This window comes from Lissotriton helveticus, assembly GCF_964261635.1.
Source record: "Lissotriton helveticus chromosome 1_1 unlocalized genomic scaffold, aLisHel1.1 SUPER_1_unloc_90, whole genome shotgun sequence".
Lineage (NCBI taxonomy): Eukaryota > Metazoa > Chordata > Amphibia > Caudata > Salamandridae > Lissotriton > Lissotriton helveticus.
The window spans coordinates 209,053-226,603 of NW_027611737.1; positions in this window are offsets into that span (position 1 = coordinate 209,053).

Below are 17,551 nucleotides of genomic sequence, written 5' to 3' on the forward strand. Positions count from 1 at the left end.
TTCTAAGAACCTCTGCCAGGTGGAGCTCGTCAGAGCAAAGTCTTCTGGAGGCCTTGTATGGTCTAACCAGGGCCTTGATTTATGGGCGATGCATAGAGCCTTAAAATGGATTCTCTCCTGTACCGGGATTGGTATGTTACTCACCAAACTCACTGGAGAAAAGAGAGGATTAAAAAATAGTATCTACCACATGGGATGGACCAATCAAAAAGTGATTTAGATCTGCATTTAAACAGAACCAGATGAGCAGACAACCTACACACACCAGGGTGAAAACAGAATCATGTGTAGGCTACTGCACATGCAGCAAATTAATATGGCCTACGCCAGACCATTATAAAATTCTATATTCATTCTACTGACCTCTCGACAAATTAAACAAGAAAATCTTGCCACTAACATAAATGCACTAAACACACAGGGCCAGATGTAGGTAATCCCAGATTACCGATTCCTAAATACCGAATCATACCGATTCGGTATTTAAGAACTGGCAATCAGGATGTAGGTAATTTTACCGAATTAATTACTGAATCGGTATGATTCGGTAATTGTCATTCATTCCTATGGGCCTGGAGGCCCATAGGAATGAATGTCAATTACCGAATCGGTAAATACCGATTCGGTAATTGGGGGAAACATAGAAGGGTGGCAGGGTGTCACTTTGACACCCTGTTGCACCCCTCAATTGTGCATGGGTGCACATGTTGCAGACAAACATGCCCTTAGGGCATGTATGTCGCAAACATGGCACTGTTTTAAAAGCAAAAAAAATGCTTTTGAAAGGGTTTTCATTATTTACCACCAACTTCTAGTTGGTGGTAAATAACGACTTCTTAAACCCCTGTAGCACTGATTTAAGTGCTACCTACATGTCAAAATACAGATTCAGTAATTTTACAGAGACGGTATTTTACCGAATCAGTAAAATTACAGATTCTGTATTTTAACATGCCCCTACATCCCAAAATCAAAATACCGGTCGGTAACGGCAGAAATCGACCGGTACCTGCCTTCCTACATCTGGCCCACAGTCTCTAGCTGCTGCTACTATCAAGTGCACATACTTTCAAGATATCATCTGATGACTACAGTCTCACCCACATCCTTCATCTAACTTAATCTCCCCACTAAGCCCACTCATCATTCACTCCACACTCTCTACCACTGACCTTACTTCGTACTTTCCTCTAAGATCACCACTTTGGGGAACACCCCGCTACTTCACTTACTGCCCCTCATCTCTCTTTTATCTCTTTGCAGAACACTCTCACTTTAATTCTTTTTTTTTTCACCTTGTGAACCGATTGCAATTCTCAAATCAGCCAATCCATCTTGCACAACATCTGACCTCTTCATGGGCGTGAATGTTAAACACCTTTTTGGATACATTTCTCGGCTGAACCGCACTACTAAATGTCTCCAGCTTAACTAATATCTATTCACTGCTTCAAAACTGCTAGTGTATTATCCCTTCTCAAAATCTTACTTGTGACAGTTTGTCACATGGCTCAGTTAGGCCCAGGGAGAAACGCTGCCATTTTAACATGGACGCGTTCGACAAAGTTGCCTTTTCTTTTACATGATGACTTTTGACGCATTTGCATCTGTGAAAGTGAAGGATTAGTTTCCATGAAACTACATTTGCTTACGAATTCCACTTCATAAGAACACTATCACTACACCTTGACCAACATCATAAGGTCTGAACATACATTGTGCACATGAGACGGTTTGTTATTCGTCCATGAGGTGAAGCAGCTATCAATAGATCATGAACAAGGGCGGCCTGACTAAGGTCTCGGCCTGGAAACAAGAATGCTATTTGCTATAAATAAACAAGCATTTCTAGGTTGGGGTAGAGGAGCACTTGCTGTCATTGCAAGGTCACTAAAAGCTCAACTCAGCTGCTTGCCAATCATTCTGCGAGGAGGTATGTCCAACCTGTGAGCAAGACGGGTGTCAGGAAGCCCCTGTAGTACACGATGGGATAAAGAATAAGGAGTGCCATGCCATCACTTCATATATTTCTCCCCTCCTATATTCAGTCCCCTGTTACCAGTTGGCCGCTTTGCTGCCAGCAAGAAGTGGAGAGAGGGGAAGCGGCAGGAGGCCCTCTTAAGCAGGAGATGAGGACAGACATCAGACGATTCACGATTCAAGAAGGCGGGGTGGAGAGCGTGCCAGGTTGGTTAGTAGTTGGTCCAGCTACACGCAGCAAGAGAGCGTGAGGTGGAGAAACCAGACGGAGAGGACCTAACAGCCTTCCGAGAGAGAGAGAACCGGAGCCCAGGGAAGGTTACAGCTTGTCCGCAAACAGAACGCCCGAATCCGGCGGAGGAGGAAAAGCCGAAGAAGAAGGAGACCAGACCTCAATGAAGGACGCATAGTCACTACGCCACGGCCCCGGAGGGACGTGGCTCTTCGAGGTGCATGGGCGTCTGAAGGGGTTTTGGAAAGGGGCTGAGTCAGAGAGGGATGAGAGGGGAGGCGGAGGGGTGAAAGGGACACAGGGAAAAGGGAATAAGTGAGACAGAAAAGAAAGACAAGAGCAGAAATCATTGGCTACTCTTTTTCTTTTTTGTTACTCCAACCTCAACCCCATCCCTTCACATTTATGCATAGCTATTATTTAGCCCTCATATCCTCCCTTGACTAAACCATAAATAAAAACACTTGCATGAGCCTTTTCCTTCTGTTCGAGGGACGACGGCGGCCGAGGCTCACCTAAAGGACTGAAGTGGAAGACCCTGTGGGAGAGAAGAATACAAAAGCGACAATCAATCATTGGGATTTCCTGTAATACTAATAAAAAGTGCATACCAAGAAATTATTCAATGCAGTGAGCTCCTTCTTGACCGACTCTTCTACATACTTGGTGTAGAATGTGGGCATAATTCCATTCATCCTAGATAATGGAAAGCCTAATACAACAACTAATTTGTGGTCAAGAAAAATTGGAATGGGCCATAGAGAGACAGATGACAACGGGCCAAGCGGACAGGGAAATGTTCAAGGCTTCGCTCACCCAGCAGGTTGAATGCATACATAAGGTTGCTGAAGGTAAAACGCACTCAACCACGAGCCAACAGACCCACCAAGGGGTACTTGCAGGGCACCCCAACATATCCCTCTAGAAATATCAACCGGGCGAGGACCCGGATGACTTCCTTATGAAATTCGAAAAGGCTGCCCAAGCCTGTGGCTGGCCGGAGGGGAAGTGGCCTTCTTTTTAGCGACGCTGTTGACAGCGGAGGACCAGGCTGCGTACCAAGTGGCTAACCCCACAGGAAACACTCCTTACAAGGACTTTAAGACCGTAATATTGGACCATTTGGGAATGGATCCTGAAGCATATCGGGCAAGATTCAGAAAGGAACCAGGTAACCCTGGAAATACCCCAAAGACATTTTTCAAGTTAAAGGTAGCTACGGATAAATGGTTAAGACCCCAAGAGAACAGCAAGGAACAAATAATGGCAGCTATTTATCTGGTGCAGTTTCTTGAGGCCTTACCAACACCCACCCAGAGGTGGCTATGTCAACAGCCACATCTCTCTGTGGATCAAGCTGTGGAGATGGCAAAGTCCTTTGCTCGGGCCCAACCAAAGACACTAGCTTTTGAACCTGATAGGTCCTCACGGTATGCCACAGGATACATGCAAAATGAGAAGAAAACCGGGCCACCCCAGGAGTCTCTGAAAGGCAAGCCCTCTAGAGGGGATGCCGCTCCGTTCCAGGGACACCAATGCTACGAGTGTGGGGAGTGTGGGTATATAGCCAGGACCTGTCCACCAAAAAAAGTCAACGGAAGAACCGATGGATGTCAGTTGTATTCCCAAAACCATCCTATATACAGAAGAAATGGGTTCTGGCTTCTACGTAAGTCTTACACTCAATGGAAAAAAACTTGACAGCCTTACTGGATTCGGGTTGTAGGCAGTCCGTCGTACAGAGCACACTGGTGAAAGACTTTCAGATCTGCCCGGAGCAGTGCTTAATTTGTAAAATATTAGGTGCAGTGCTCACATTTTTTTAGGAGGCCACACCCACTCCCCCTGCCCCGCCCTTTCCTCAGTGGCCCCACCCGCTTCATGTATTAGCTCCACCCACACCCCTAAGCCTCAACACATCAGAGCCGCCTCCTCACCTCTTGAGTTTTGAGTTCCGCAAGAAGCTGAAATCCTGGATCTTCACATAAGCACCTTGGGGGCCTCACACCTACACACCTGTCCAAGCGCCTGGATACCCTCTTGAGTGATTAATGCACTATGCAAATCAATATAACATAACATAATATACTTATATGCGAACGAGGCTGCAGTGCGCCTAGTTCTGTGTATAATCAAAGGTTGAGTTGTGTGGGAAGATTGTTTGATGGATAAGTGACCGCCAACCTACCGCCAAGGAATCTTCAGCGGTGATGGAGGCTGGCATGGCTGCGAGGATGTAAACACAAAACCTGCTGTGTATCTTTCTTGAAACAAGCTAACACTTAGCAAATATTAAAGCCAAGCTATGACACCAATGCTTTTATTGATGAAATATTAACTTCTATACTCAGTTTCTTAAAGATATATATTTTTTTAAGTGCTGAGTTGCGGTCTTAGTGATTAGAAAAAGCTAGTGATTATGATTTTGTGTGTCAAGCCAGGTGTGAAGTCACGCCTAAGTGTTTATTTATTGAAATGGCCAGAATGTCAACTTAGTTTTTGCCTAATACGCACAAACTGTACTCCGTCCATTTCACATTCTTTTGCCAATGCATTGTGTATTTTTTAAAGGAACATAGCTGGTAAGGTTTGAAAAAAATCAACGTCTGTGAGATTAACTTTTTTTCTCTTGCCATGATTGGTCATTCTTCTGTTCTTGTGTCCAAATTACGCAGTTTGGTACTGATGCAATAGAGTTTTCCGCTAATATGTCTATATATTACCCACAGTGTAATCAATATCTTTTGAACCTGTTAACCATTGCAAACTTCAATTCTCACACATCATTCAGTAAATAGCTGTTTTTGCATATCAGGCAGAAGTGCAAATGTCGGTGCAAAATGGTACAGCAGGAGAGCAAAGTGTATGACTCCTGACCATGGCAAACAGAAGTGGGACACAGAGGTTGAGTAGTTTGATCAGGGTACTATCTTTTTGGAATGGGGTGCCAAGATTTGATTTTAGAACATTTTGTTCCAATAGCGTAGCCAGTGTGTCATGGGGCCTAGTGTAAAGCAGAAAATGCCCCTACCCACACCCCACTCCTAGCTGCTGTTTGGATTGTAAACAATAGCAGTAGGCCAACTGAATGAGCCTCAGTGCTACTGCACCTGCTGCATCAATGGAAACAATGTTCCTGGTTAATTCGAAACCAAGAAAGTAGTCCTAAGATCAGCCCCTGCAAGTAAAATCCTAAATAAATACTCTCATCCCTCCGTGGTCCTTTGATAAAACTGAGACACATACATCCCTCCGTGTCACCATAACAGAATCACAACTCTGTACCAGCTCCTCGCTGAAGAGTCACTGGACCGAGGAGGTAAGAGTGTGATTGAGAGGGTGGGCTGTGCCTGTGTGGAGCTTGTTCCAGAGTGTAACGCTGCTCTCTGTGGGATGCACATTCCTGTGGTGGCCATGGTGGTGTGTTAATAATGCTCGTCATTGCAGCATGAATGACTGGCCGTGCACTCATGGCACTGTCCTGTGAAGCCCGGGTTCTGCAGCGCCCCCGTGTGCACAGAGCATAAGCGATAGTGAAAGGTAGACTGGAGTCCTTGGCACATGACATTTGCCTCCGCCAGCGCCAAGCACCATCTCTGACAGAGCGTGCACCACATTGGGCCTAAGGGCAAACTGCCCCTTCGGAGAATGACTGGAATGACTAGCTGGGGGTGGCGGTTAGAAACGCTGGGCTTGGACTGGTCTGTGTGCGCCTTTTTCCTTTTATAAAATTCAGAAACAGATCTTTCGGGGGAACAACAGGCTCTTGGAAGAGACAACTTCAGTATTAGTTAAAATCTGGCAAGAGGACGTTTTTTCCCTTTTGCTCAAGAAAACACACCCCCCTAGCTCCCAGCACTCTTTCCATCCCTGCCTCTTTGCAACATGTTATCCTAATGCGTACACAAAATATGGCATTTGACAGAAATCATTGGCTACTCTTTTTCTTTTGGTTACTCCAACCTCTAGCCCCTCCCTTCACATTTATGCATGGCTATTATTTATTCCTCACATCCTCCCTTGACTAAACCATAAAGCAAAAACACTTACCTGAGTCTTTTCCTTCTGTCCAAGGGATGACAGCGGCCTAGGTTCACCTAAGGAACTGAAGTGGAAGACCCTGTGGGAAAGAAGAATACAAAAGAGACAATCAATCATTGTGATTTCCTGTAATACTAATAAATAGTGCATACCAAGAAATTATTCAATGCTGTGAGCTCCTTCTTGACTGACTCGTCTACAATGGGGAGCTACAAACTCTCCCACCAGGGAATGGGAGACAGAGACACACACACACATACACACACACACACACACACAGGAAAGCATCGTAGGAAAACGCCGGATACAGTTTTTATATGCTGGCATATGTACATTGTTTTAGAACGATGGTAGAACTATTAATTTTGTTCAATGTGCTTATACTGCTAATTACTTTTATCACCTTTTTCCTCACCGGCAGAACCCAGAGAGTCCGCCTCCCCTTTCCGATCCAAAGCCACCACGATCACCTGCAGCGTACCCCAAGGATCATCCCTCAGCCCTACCCTTTTCAATATCTACATGGCACCGCTCGCCAACATCATCCGAGCACACCACCTCAACATCATCTCGTACACCGACGATACCCAGCGGATCCTCTCCCTCACCAAGGACCTGGCCACCGCCAAATCCAACCGCAAAAGGGAATGAGGGCTGTTGCAGACTGGATGAAGACTAGCCGGCTGAAACTGAACTCGGACAAGACAGGAGGTCCTCATCCTCAGATCCACCCCCTCCGCATGGGACGACTCCTGGTGGCCGGCTATGCTGGGAGCTTCCCTGATACCCACCAACATCACATGCAACCTGGGATTCATTGTGGACTCCACGCTCTCTATGGCCGAGCAAGTTAATGTTGTTTCCTCTTCCTGCTTCAACACCCTCCGCATGCTCTGAAAGATCTACAGATGGATCCCCACCAAAACCAGAAGGACGGTCACCCAAGCAATCGTCAGCAGCAAGCTGGACTATGGCAACGCCCTCTATGCAAGAACCACGGCCACACTCCAGAAGAGACTCCAACACCTACAAAACGCCTCGGCACGCCTCATACTCGGACTACCTCGCAACAGCCACATCACCACCCACCTGAGAAACCTGCATTGGCTCCCGGTCAACAAGAGGACCACCTTCAAGTTCCTCAACCACTGTACAGCAGCACTCTGCAGCACCACTGTACAGCAGCACTCTGCAGCACCACTTTACAGCACCACTCTGCAGCACCACTGTACAGCACCACTCTGCAGCACCACTGTACAGCACCACTCTGCAGCACCACTCTACAGTACCCCTTTACAGCACCAATCTAAACCACCACTCTACAACACAATTGTACAGCACCACTCTGCAGCACCACTCTGCAGCACCAATCTAAACCACCACTCTGCAGCACCACTGTACAGCACCACACTGCAGCACCACTCCACAGCACCACTCTACAGTACCCATGTGGTTGGGTGTGGTTGGGTGTGGTTGTGTGTGTGGTTGTGTGTGTGGTTGTGTGTGTGGTTGTGTGTGTATTTGTGGTTGTGTGTGTGTGTGTGGTTGTGTGTGTGGTTGTGTGTGTGGTTGTGTGTGGTTGGGTGTGTATGGTTGAGTGTGGTTGTGTGTGGGTGTAGTTGTATGTGGTTGTGTGTGTGGTGTGTGTGCATTTGTGGTTGTGTGTATGGTGTGGTTGTGTGTGGTTGTGTGTGGGTGTGGTTGGGTGTGGTTATGTGTGATTGTGTGTGTGTGGTTATATGTGTGTGGTTGTGGGTGTGGTTGGGTGTGGCTGTGGTTGTGTGGGTGTGTGTGTGTGTGGTTGTGTGTGTGTGTGTGTGCATGGTTGTGATTGTGTAAGGTTGTGGTTGTGTGTTGATGTGCTTGTGTGTGTGTGTGTGTGTGGGGTTGTTTGTGTGGTTGTGTGTGGTTGTGTGTGTGGTTGTGTGTGTGGTTGTGGGTGTGGTTGTGTGATTGTGAGTGTGGCTGTGTGTGTGGTTGTAGTTGTGTGTGGTAGTGTAAGGTTGTGGGTGTGGTTGTGGGTGTGGTTGTGGGTGTGTGGTTGTGTGTGTGTGTGGTTATGTGTGTGGTTGTGTGTGTGTGGTTGTCATTGTGTAAGGTTGTGGGTGTGGTTGTGTGTGGGTATGATTATGTGTGTGGGTGTGGTTGTGTGTGTGGGTGTGGTTATGGGTGTGGTTGTGTGAGTGTAGTTGTGTATGTGAGTGTGGTTGTGTGTGTTTGTGGTTGTGTGTGGTTGTGTGTGTGTGGTTGTGTGGTTGTGGGTGTGGTTGTGGGTGTGTGTGGTAGTGGTTGTGTGTTTGTGTGGCTGTGTTTGTGGGTATGCGGGTGTGTGTGTTGTTTGTTTATGTGTTGGTTGTGACGAAAGGCTAGGCAGGGAAGGGGGTTCGAACAGAGGAGGAGGGCTGCGTGGGAGGGGGTGGAGGAGCATGATTTAAGGCTTACTGAGCCATGAAAGAAAGGAACAAGCAACTTAATGACCCGTGACTGAGGAGACAGATGGCGGCTGCAGCGTGTGCATGCTCACGTGAACGCAAGGCTGTAGCCAGTCTGTATGTATGTATGTATGTATTGCGACTTATATAGCGCACGTATCACCCGAAGGTATCAAGGCGCTTGCTTAGGGAACCCGTCCTGGTATTACCCTGTGAGATACCCCGGCAGGGTATCCACAAGGTGAAAGCCAGGCATCCCGCCGCGAGGGGCAATAGTGGAGATTAAGCAAGCTATTGCCCAGAGTCGCAGAGTGTGACCCCGTGAGTCGAGTAGGCACCGGAGCGAGAATTGTCGAGTCCGTGGAATTTTTGAGCCCGAGACCCGCCGAGGCGGGGAATCGAACCCTGGTCCACGGCCGATCTCAGCTTCCGGGTCTGCCGCCTCTAACCACTGAGCCACGCTTAGCCAGTCTGTAGCATTTTCAAAACTCACTTACTAAAGTCTCTCCGAGCAGCGAATGCACGCTGACTCAGCGAGACCTAAAAACACACTGACATTTTTAATTGGACCATTCCAGTTTGGACCCAGCCATATGCAAATCAATCTTGACCCTGCACCCAATGGGAACAGTCCAGCCCGAACTGCCAGGCGAGGCCCTCCCTGAACTGGAAACAAGCATCCTAGGACCGGATTCGGGCTTTCAGCCTCATCAGCCAGGATAGCTTGACTCCAGTGGCATGGATAGTGTGGGAACCACGTCTGGGCATACCTGGCCCACTCGAGGTGACAAATGCAAAACAAGCCTTGGCATAGCTAATAGGTCTCGCTTTTGGAACCTTATAACTATTTAGTTATGCAGCACAATATCCTTGGTGCAACAAAATCAAGGTCCCAAAGGCCTAATGTTTGTTGAATATCTAATTAACTGTAGTACACTGTAAACAAGCATTGGTAAATGCATTAGGTTTCTCCTATCTGATCTGTATGTCTTGTGTGACGTAATTCATTTCTGGCAGCTTCACTTTCCCAGTTCATTGAGAGTGCACTATGAGGTCATTCATTTCTGGCAGCTTCACTTTCCCAGATCATTGAGAGTGCAGTATGACGTCATTAATTTCTGGCAGGCTTCACTTTCCCAGTTCATTGAGAGTGCACTATGACGTCATTCATTTCTGGCAGCTTCACTTTCCCAGATCATTGAGAGTGCAATATGCCGCTGCGGGGACTGTACGGAACTGATTTGAATGCACTTTCTTTTCTTAAGTCACAAATGTATGAAACCGTTAAGAGTCTGGAAACCACTATACAGCCCATTGCCCTGAATGCTTACCCTCAGTGTCCTGAATATGCACCCATGCTAGTTAGTCAACCTAGTTGCATAAGATATGGCTTCGTTGTTTAGAATATTGAAAATGCTTCACTTCTGAAATGATGAGATTATGAAATAACTATAAGGAGTCTCTTTGAATTGACATACATAGTGAAGGGTGGTCCTGCTAGATAGAGACCCGTCCCACTTAAAGCCCTGCATATGACAATATGAAAGAAGCCTGTGAACATATACAAATACTATTCCTCTGTAGAAAGTGCGCATGTTTACCTGCTAATAAACACAAAGCATCATTTCTTCACGGTGCTTACATCAAATGAAATGAATGCATGCCCTGAATCTCTGCATTAAACCCATCGACTTGTAAACTTGTGACGCACACTGTGGCTGCAGAGCATCCTTTCTGTCACCAGGCTGAGCTCACGGCCACAAATGCTGCAATCCTATTATTAATAACCCTCCTGCCCAGAGGCCCCTTGCGGCCTCTGTTGTCTTGTGCATGTGTCTCCGAGCGCTTTCTGGTTTGAATCAAACCTTTGCCTCCTCGGATACCTCTGACTTTAGTCTCTCTTCGGTGGTTGTTATTATTCTGGGTTAAGCGCAGCTGATTCAGGGCTTGACCCCATCTACGCACGCGAACAAACATGGCGTCTCACGACTGCGCACGCGCAGCACCACGTGTCACAGCTGCGCATGTGCGGGGCGAAGACACTACTTCCTATCGCCGAGATAGGACCTTGCACGGAATGCAGCCTGTGCCCTGTGAACTGCCCTGGACAGATATCTCAGTTTCAGTGCGCCTGCACAGAGGAAAGACACTTACCCCCCCTCCACATAGAGGAGCCAACCCGAGGACCTTTGCACATAAATCTCAGCGTGTGCTGTGGCGCGAGGCGCCTCGTGCTCCATGGCGGGAGGCAGTGTCTGTCCTCAGCGCATGCGCAGTTAACCCCACGCTCATGGTTCAGTCCTGGCCTCAGTCTCAGCAGGGCCAGTGGAGGACGCCGAAGTACAGCAGGGAGCACAGGCCCCGTATGAAACCCCAGGTGAGGTCATGACCCACAGCAGGGAGCACAGACCCCGTATGAAACCCCAGGTGAGGCCATGAGATACAAAGATTGTCTGGTGCTGGGAGGGTCTCAAGCCTGCTGTACGAGATTCATGTTTGTTGTTGTTGTCTGCATCGATCGATAATTATTTTATATCAACAATGCTCATTGACCCTCATTGGTGGAGTTGGGTCACTCTTTTGAAGGCCTCAGCAAACGTTGACATTTTTTTCACCTGAAAAGTCTGTGTGATGAGAAGATTGACTTGAATTCCGTTTTTGGCTTTCACCAGAGTAAAGGGGGGCAGCCCCGTCAATTGAAAGTGAAAGAACGCACTCCCAGTCAGCACCGACTGCGCCTCATTGCACCTAGGCTGGGCATGCACAGCATCATCTGATGAGGCTAAAACTCCCCCAAATATGTATCAACCTCATTAGGGCCTCAGTAACCAGGTAGCGGTCAGCCAATGCCCATCAGGTAAACAAGCATTGGCATAGCCAGTAGGTCTCGCCTTTGGGACCTTAGACGTGTTTAGTTATCCAGCACAATATCCTTGGTGCAACAACATCAACTGTTGCATGGCTAAACACTTATAAGGTCCCAAAGGCAAGACCTATTGGCTATGCCAATGCTTGTTATCATTGGGTCCTGTTCGTGCCTTTTAGAGATGCATGCTTCTGTTTCGTCCTCATGTCAAACTAGTTCCGACTTTTTGTTGATCTAGGTAGAGGTACTCATAAACATTTTCCCGGGGGCCGCAAAGTTTGGTCTGTGGTGTGACCGAGGGCCGCACTGATGCCAGCGGGGTGTAAAGTCGGGGTAGGAAAACAAAGCATGTATATCTAGTGGCTGACTTTAAGACTGAAGGTGTTCCTAAAGTTAAAGGCCTAGTTACCTCCTTTTCCTATCTGCAATTAACCTGTAAATAAGTGTTTGCTGTGTTTGTACGTTTCTTTTTCATGTTAGTTCTGAATCAAGTAAACGGGAGCCCAGTGCTGCTGCTCACCAGGGATCCTGGAGGGCCTTATGCGGCCCCCGGGCCGTACTTTGAGTATCACTGATGTAGATCCTCCCGGCGACCGCCCCAGCTACATGTGTATTTCCATGTTTTTCAAAAAGGGGTCGGGTTGAGCCGGGGCCGCTGTATCTCCTTTGCTCTCTGTGGTCCCATGGGAATAAAAGCTGCTCATTCTGCTAATCCTTCCCTAACTTTCCAGAAGTGCCAGAACAGACAGGCTCGTCAAGTCTTCAAGGAAGTGTGAGTGTGACGAGGCTGGTTTATTAATTCACCACTTAACTAATCAGTCTCCTGCACCTCCGTCCTCACTTACGCCACAATTTGTGACACATTTGCTATTTTAAGGCTTGTAATAACATCACTTTTGTATATTTAAGTCTATACAGATACTGAAAACAGCAAACCACAAGTACGAAAATGCAGAGTACAGGGGGCACGAGCCCTAAACAAAACAAAAAATAGGTTTTAGAGGGGCAGGGTTTGCAAAGTAGCATAGGCAGTGTGCAGTAATGTCACAGAGAGGGACATTGCAAGTTTATTATATCTCTCTTTAATGGTAATGAGCCATGATTCACGTATTATAAGCACGCACATAAGCAGTGTATGCTCTCATGTACATAAATAAAGAAGGCTTCAATGTATTTTGGTACAACAATGTGGGAGAGTTTTAACGAAACGTGGGGGAACATGTTAACATTAACTTTTATTGGGCAGAGCAAGTTTCCAGTGGGAGAAAGCTAAAATATTGTAATTCATGATATAGAATGAATATAGTCCTCTCTGAATCTGACTTGCATATTGATGTACTTTTTTTTTACTGCATTGCATAGATATTCTACGCAGTAGTCTATTATTAATTTCCTTTTGCATGATAGCGTGTATTACAGTTAGCTTATAGATGCCACTTCTTCAGCTATTTAATTCATTAATGGTGAGCATTTTTATTTTGGTGCGGGTAAATATTCTTTATCTCAGTGCGACTCTGATAGTTGGCAGCCCACTAGCGATTCATTTGATATTCACTAAATACCAGGCAGTTGGGGTATACCTGCTACTAGCTACCAAATGGGTGTTTGGACACACAACAAACTGGAACAAGCATTTGCAAAGCAATTTGTCTCTCATTTATGCAAGTTTGAGCTATTGGCATTGTAAATGACAGTGCCTTTTATTTATGTTTTGGTTTTCAAAACATAAATAAAATGCTTTGTCATTTACAATCCCAATAGCTTAAACTTGTGTAAATGTGCGACCTGTTGTTTCGCAAATGCTTGTTATCTTCCGTCTCATGGTCTTTTTAGTAACATTAGAAAACTTAAATTTGAAGTTTTTGTGTGGGCCCTTATGGCTAAGGGCGCTGTACACACAACCATAAATTTCTAATTGGTTGTCAACAAAGTTTGAATTTGAATGATTCTGCCCAGGTTTAACCAAAAGCTATCTGTTACTGAAACATTTTGGATAGTGTACTTTCCTGTCAACAAATAAACATGTGTGTGGCATAAATGCCTCGGTGCCTGCTTACTTCTTTGAAGTACTATTGTTCTTATAGTAATGTCCCCAATTTAATTATATTCAAATGGCATTAGATTTATGGAATTCCCCCTTCCCACCCCACAACAGAACCAATCCTATGGATTACCTAGATACCTGTGTGTGTGGTTTGATTGCCACAGTTGTCCTTGAGGACTCTGGTTCTGGTGTGCATTACTGGGTCAAAGGTGAAGATGGATAGATACTGTTTGGAGAAGTCATGTCCACTTGCAGCTTTGGCAGCGGCTATAAACCGCTCGCGCCTCTTTGTCCCATGCTTCACTGGCATCCCACAGATTTTTCATGGAAGATTAAATCTGTCCCTGTAAGTGTATCCCACCCCTGGGAAGTCCGTGGGAACTATTCAAAGCCAATCGCCTGTCACATTAAACCACGCAAGCTACCGGGGCAGAACCCACAGATGGCCGCCGCGGTGCGTGCGTCTGTGGCGCGGCAGCCGTGCGCGCAGGACTTCTACGCGCTTGGTTTCTTGGCCGCCAGGTGTAATATTACTGGAGCTCTAAGGCCGCAGGCAACGGCTCTCATTCCGTCCATTTTTTTCGTAAATGTATTGTTTGGGTGAGGGGTTAAGTTTCTCTCAATTTCCAACAGGAAGAGGATTTTTCTGCAGATGCGTCACTGAAAAATCTGTTAACATTATTCATTGCATAGGAAATTATGGTGGTGGACATGGTGGTGGTGGATGCGGTGGTGGTGGACATGGTGGTGGTGGTGGACATGGTGGTGGTGGTGGACATGGTGGTGGTGGGGTGGTAGTGGACATTGTGGTGGACATGTGGTGGTAGACATGGTGGTGGTGGACGTGGTGGTTGTGGACGTGGTGGTAATTGACGAGGTGGTGGTGGTGGACGTGGTGATGGATGTGGTGGACATGGTGGTGGTGGACGTAGTGGTGCTGGATGTGGTGGTGGTGGACGTGGTGGTGGTGGACGTGGTGGTGATGGAGGTGGTGGTGGATGTGGTGGTGGTGGATGTAGTGGTGGATGTAGTGGTGGATGTAGTGGTGGACGTGGTGGTGGACGTGATGTTGTTAGTGGATGTGGTTGTGGTGGTGGATGTGGTGGTGGTTGACATGGTGGTGGTGGTGGACATGGTGGTGGTGGATGTGGTGGACATGGTGGTGGTGGAAGTGGTGGTGCTAGATGTGATGGTGGTGGTGGACGTGGTGGAAGCAGTGGTGGTGGACATAGTGGTGGTGGACATGGTGGTGGTGGTGGTGGACATAGTGGTGGTGGACATGGTAGTGGTGGACGTGGTGGTGGGAACGTGATGGTGGAGGACGTGGTGGTGGTGGACATGGTAGTAGTGGACGTGGTGGCGGACGTGGTGGTGGTAGTGGATGTGATGGTGGTGGACGTGGTGGTGGTGGAGGTGGGTGTGGTGTTGGGGACATGGTGGTGGTGAACGTGGTGGATGTGGTGGTGGTGCACGTGGTGGTGGTGGACATGGTGGTGGTGGATGTGAAGGTGGTGGTGGACACGGTGGTGGTGGACATGGTGGTGGACATGCTGGTGGATGGGGTGGTGGTGGACGTGGTGGTGGATGTGGTGGTGGTGGATGTTGTGGTGGTGGACGTGGTGGTGGTGGACGTGGTGGTGGTAGATGTGGTGGTGGTGGATATGGTGATGGATGTGGTGGTGTTGGACATGGTAGTGGTGGAGGACATGGGTGTGGTGGTGGTGGACGTGGTGGTGGTGGACATGATGGTGGTGGACATGGTGGTGGTGGACGTGGTGGACATGGCGGTGGTGGACTTGGTGGTGGTGGTGGTGGAAGGTGTGGGGGTGGTGGACATGGTGGTGGTGGAGGGTGGTGGTGGTGGACGTGGTGGTGGTGGACATGGTGGTGGTGGATGTAGTGGTGGTAGATGTGGTGGTGGACGTGGTGGTGGTGGTGGACATGGTGGTGGTAGACATGGTGGTGGTGGATGTGGTGGACATGGTGGTGGTGGACGTAGTGGTGGTGGATGTGGTGGTGGTGGAGGAGGTGGTGGACATGGTGGTGGTGGACATGGTGGTGGATGTGGTGGACATTGTGGTGGTGGATGTGGTGGTGGTGGATGTGGTGGGTGTGGACGTGGTGGTGATGGACGCGGTGGTGTTGGATGCGGTGGTGGTGGACGCGGTGGTGGTGGACGCGGTGGTGATGGACGCGGTGGTGTTGGATGCGGTGGTGGTGGACGCGGTGGTGGTGGACGCGGTCGTGGATGTGGTGGTGATGGATGTGGTGGATGGTGGTGGTGGTGGTGGTAGTGGTGATGGTGGTGGACGTGGTGGACGTGGTGGAGGTGGAGGGTGGTGGTGGTGGACACGGTGGTGGTGGACATGGTGGTGGTGGACGTAGTGGTGGTGGATGTGGTGGTGGGTGTGGTGGTGGTGGAGGTGGTGGTGGACATGGTGGACGTGGTGGTGATGGACATGGTGGTGGTGGATATGGTGGTGGTGGACATGGTGATGGTGGTGGACATGGTGGTGGATGTGGTGGACATGGTGGTGGTGGACATAGTGGTGGTGGATGTGGTGGTGGTGGACGTGGTGTTGGTGGATGTGGTGGTGGTGGGGGATGTGGTGGTGGACGTGGTGGTGGTGAATATTGTGGTGATGGACATGGTGGTGGGTGACGTGTTGGTGGTGGACGTGGTGGTGGTGGGGAGGCTGGTGGACATGGTGGTGGTGGGGGTGCTGGTGGACGTGGTGGTGGTGGATGTGGTGGATGTGGTGGTGGTAGTATTTGTGGTGGTAGTGGTGGTGGTAGTGGATGTGGTGTTGGTGGATGTGGTGGAGGTGGTGGTCGACGTGGTGGTGGACATGGTGGTGGTGGTGGTGGTGGTGGACATGCTAGTGGTGGACATTGTGGGGGTGGTGGTGGACGTGGTGGTGGTGGAAGTGGTGGTGGATGTGGTGGTGGTCGTGGTGGTGGATGTGGTGGTGGACGTCGTGGTGGTGGTGGATGTGGTGGTGGACATGGTAGTGGTGGATGTGGTGGTGGTGGACGTGCTAGTGGTGGATGTGGGGGTGGTGGTGGACATGGTGGTGCTGGTTTACGGTGGTGGTGGTGGTAGTGAACGTGGTGGTGGTGGACGTGGTGGTGGATGTGGTGGTGGTGGACGTGGTGGTGGTAGACGCGGCACGATTGGTGGATGTGGCACGATTGGCACGATTGGCCACCTCACTTTGGCACTAGCAACAAGGGACAGAGGCTGGACCTGGCAGCTATTTTTCCTTTCAAAAAAGAGGGGAAAAGGGGACAAAAGTTTGGCTGAGGGGGACATTATTTCGCAATAAAATAACAGTTATTTCAAAATGCAAACAAACTTTGCCAAGGCAAGGGAAACAAGGACATTGCAAGCTTTTCAAAAGACACAAAGAAGGAGCTTTGCATCACCCCACCAGTATAAACAAGCCAAGCCACGAAAGCGAAAGTTAAAGCGATCGGACGGAGGCAGGGAGGAAAGCAATTTAATGACCCGTGACGGAGGAGACCGATGGCTGTTCTGCGCGTGCATGCGCACGTGCGCTCACACTTGTAGCCAGCCATGAAATCCTGGGTAGCACTTTCGAGATGCCCTTTACTATAAGTCGAGCAAACAGCGCATGCGCTGTTCTAGGCTCGACCTAAAAATGAAATGTGATTTGTTTTCACTAGAATAATTAGGCTGATTGTTGGTGTCTCATCATTTTCATTTGTTTCAGTTGGTGATTTTTAGGTCTCGCCTAGGCAGCGTGCATGCGCTGTCTCTCCAAAACATCTAAAAATCTATATGCTTGGGGATACTTACTGCGGGATAATTTCTCCCCGCTTGCCATTAGTTAACTTTCCCTTTTTAGGTCTCGCCTGAGCCAGCGAGACATTTTGTTAGGGCTTTTAAAAGTGCTGCCACACGGCCTAGCGCTTGCGTTCACGCGCGCAGCCAC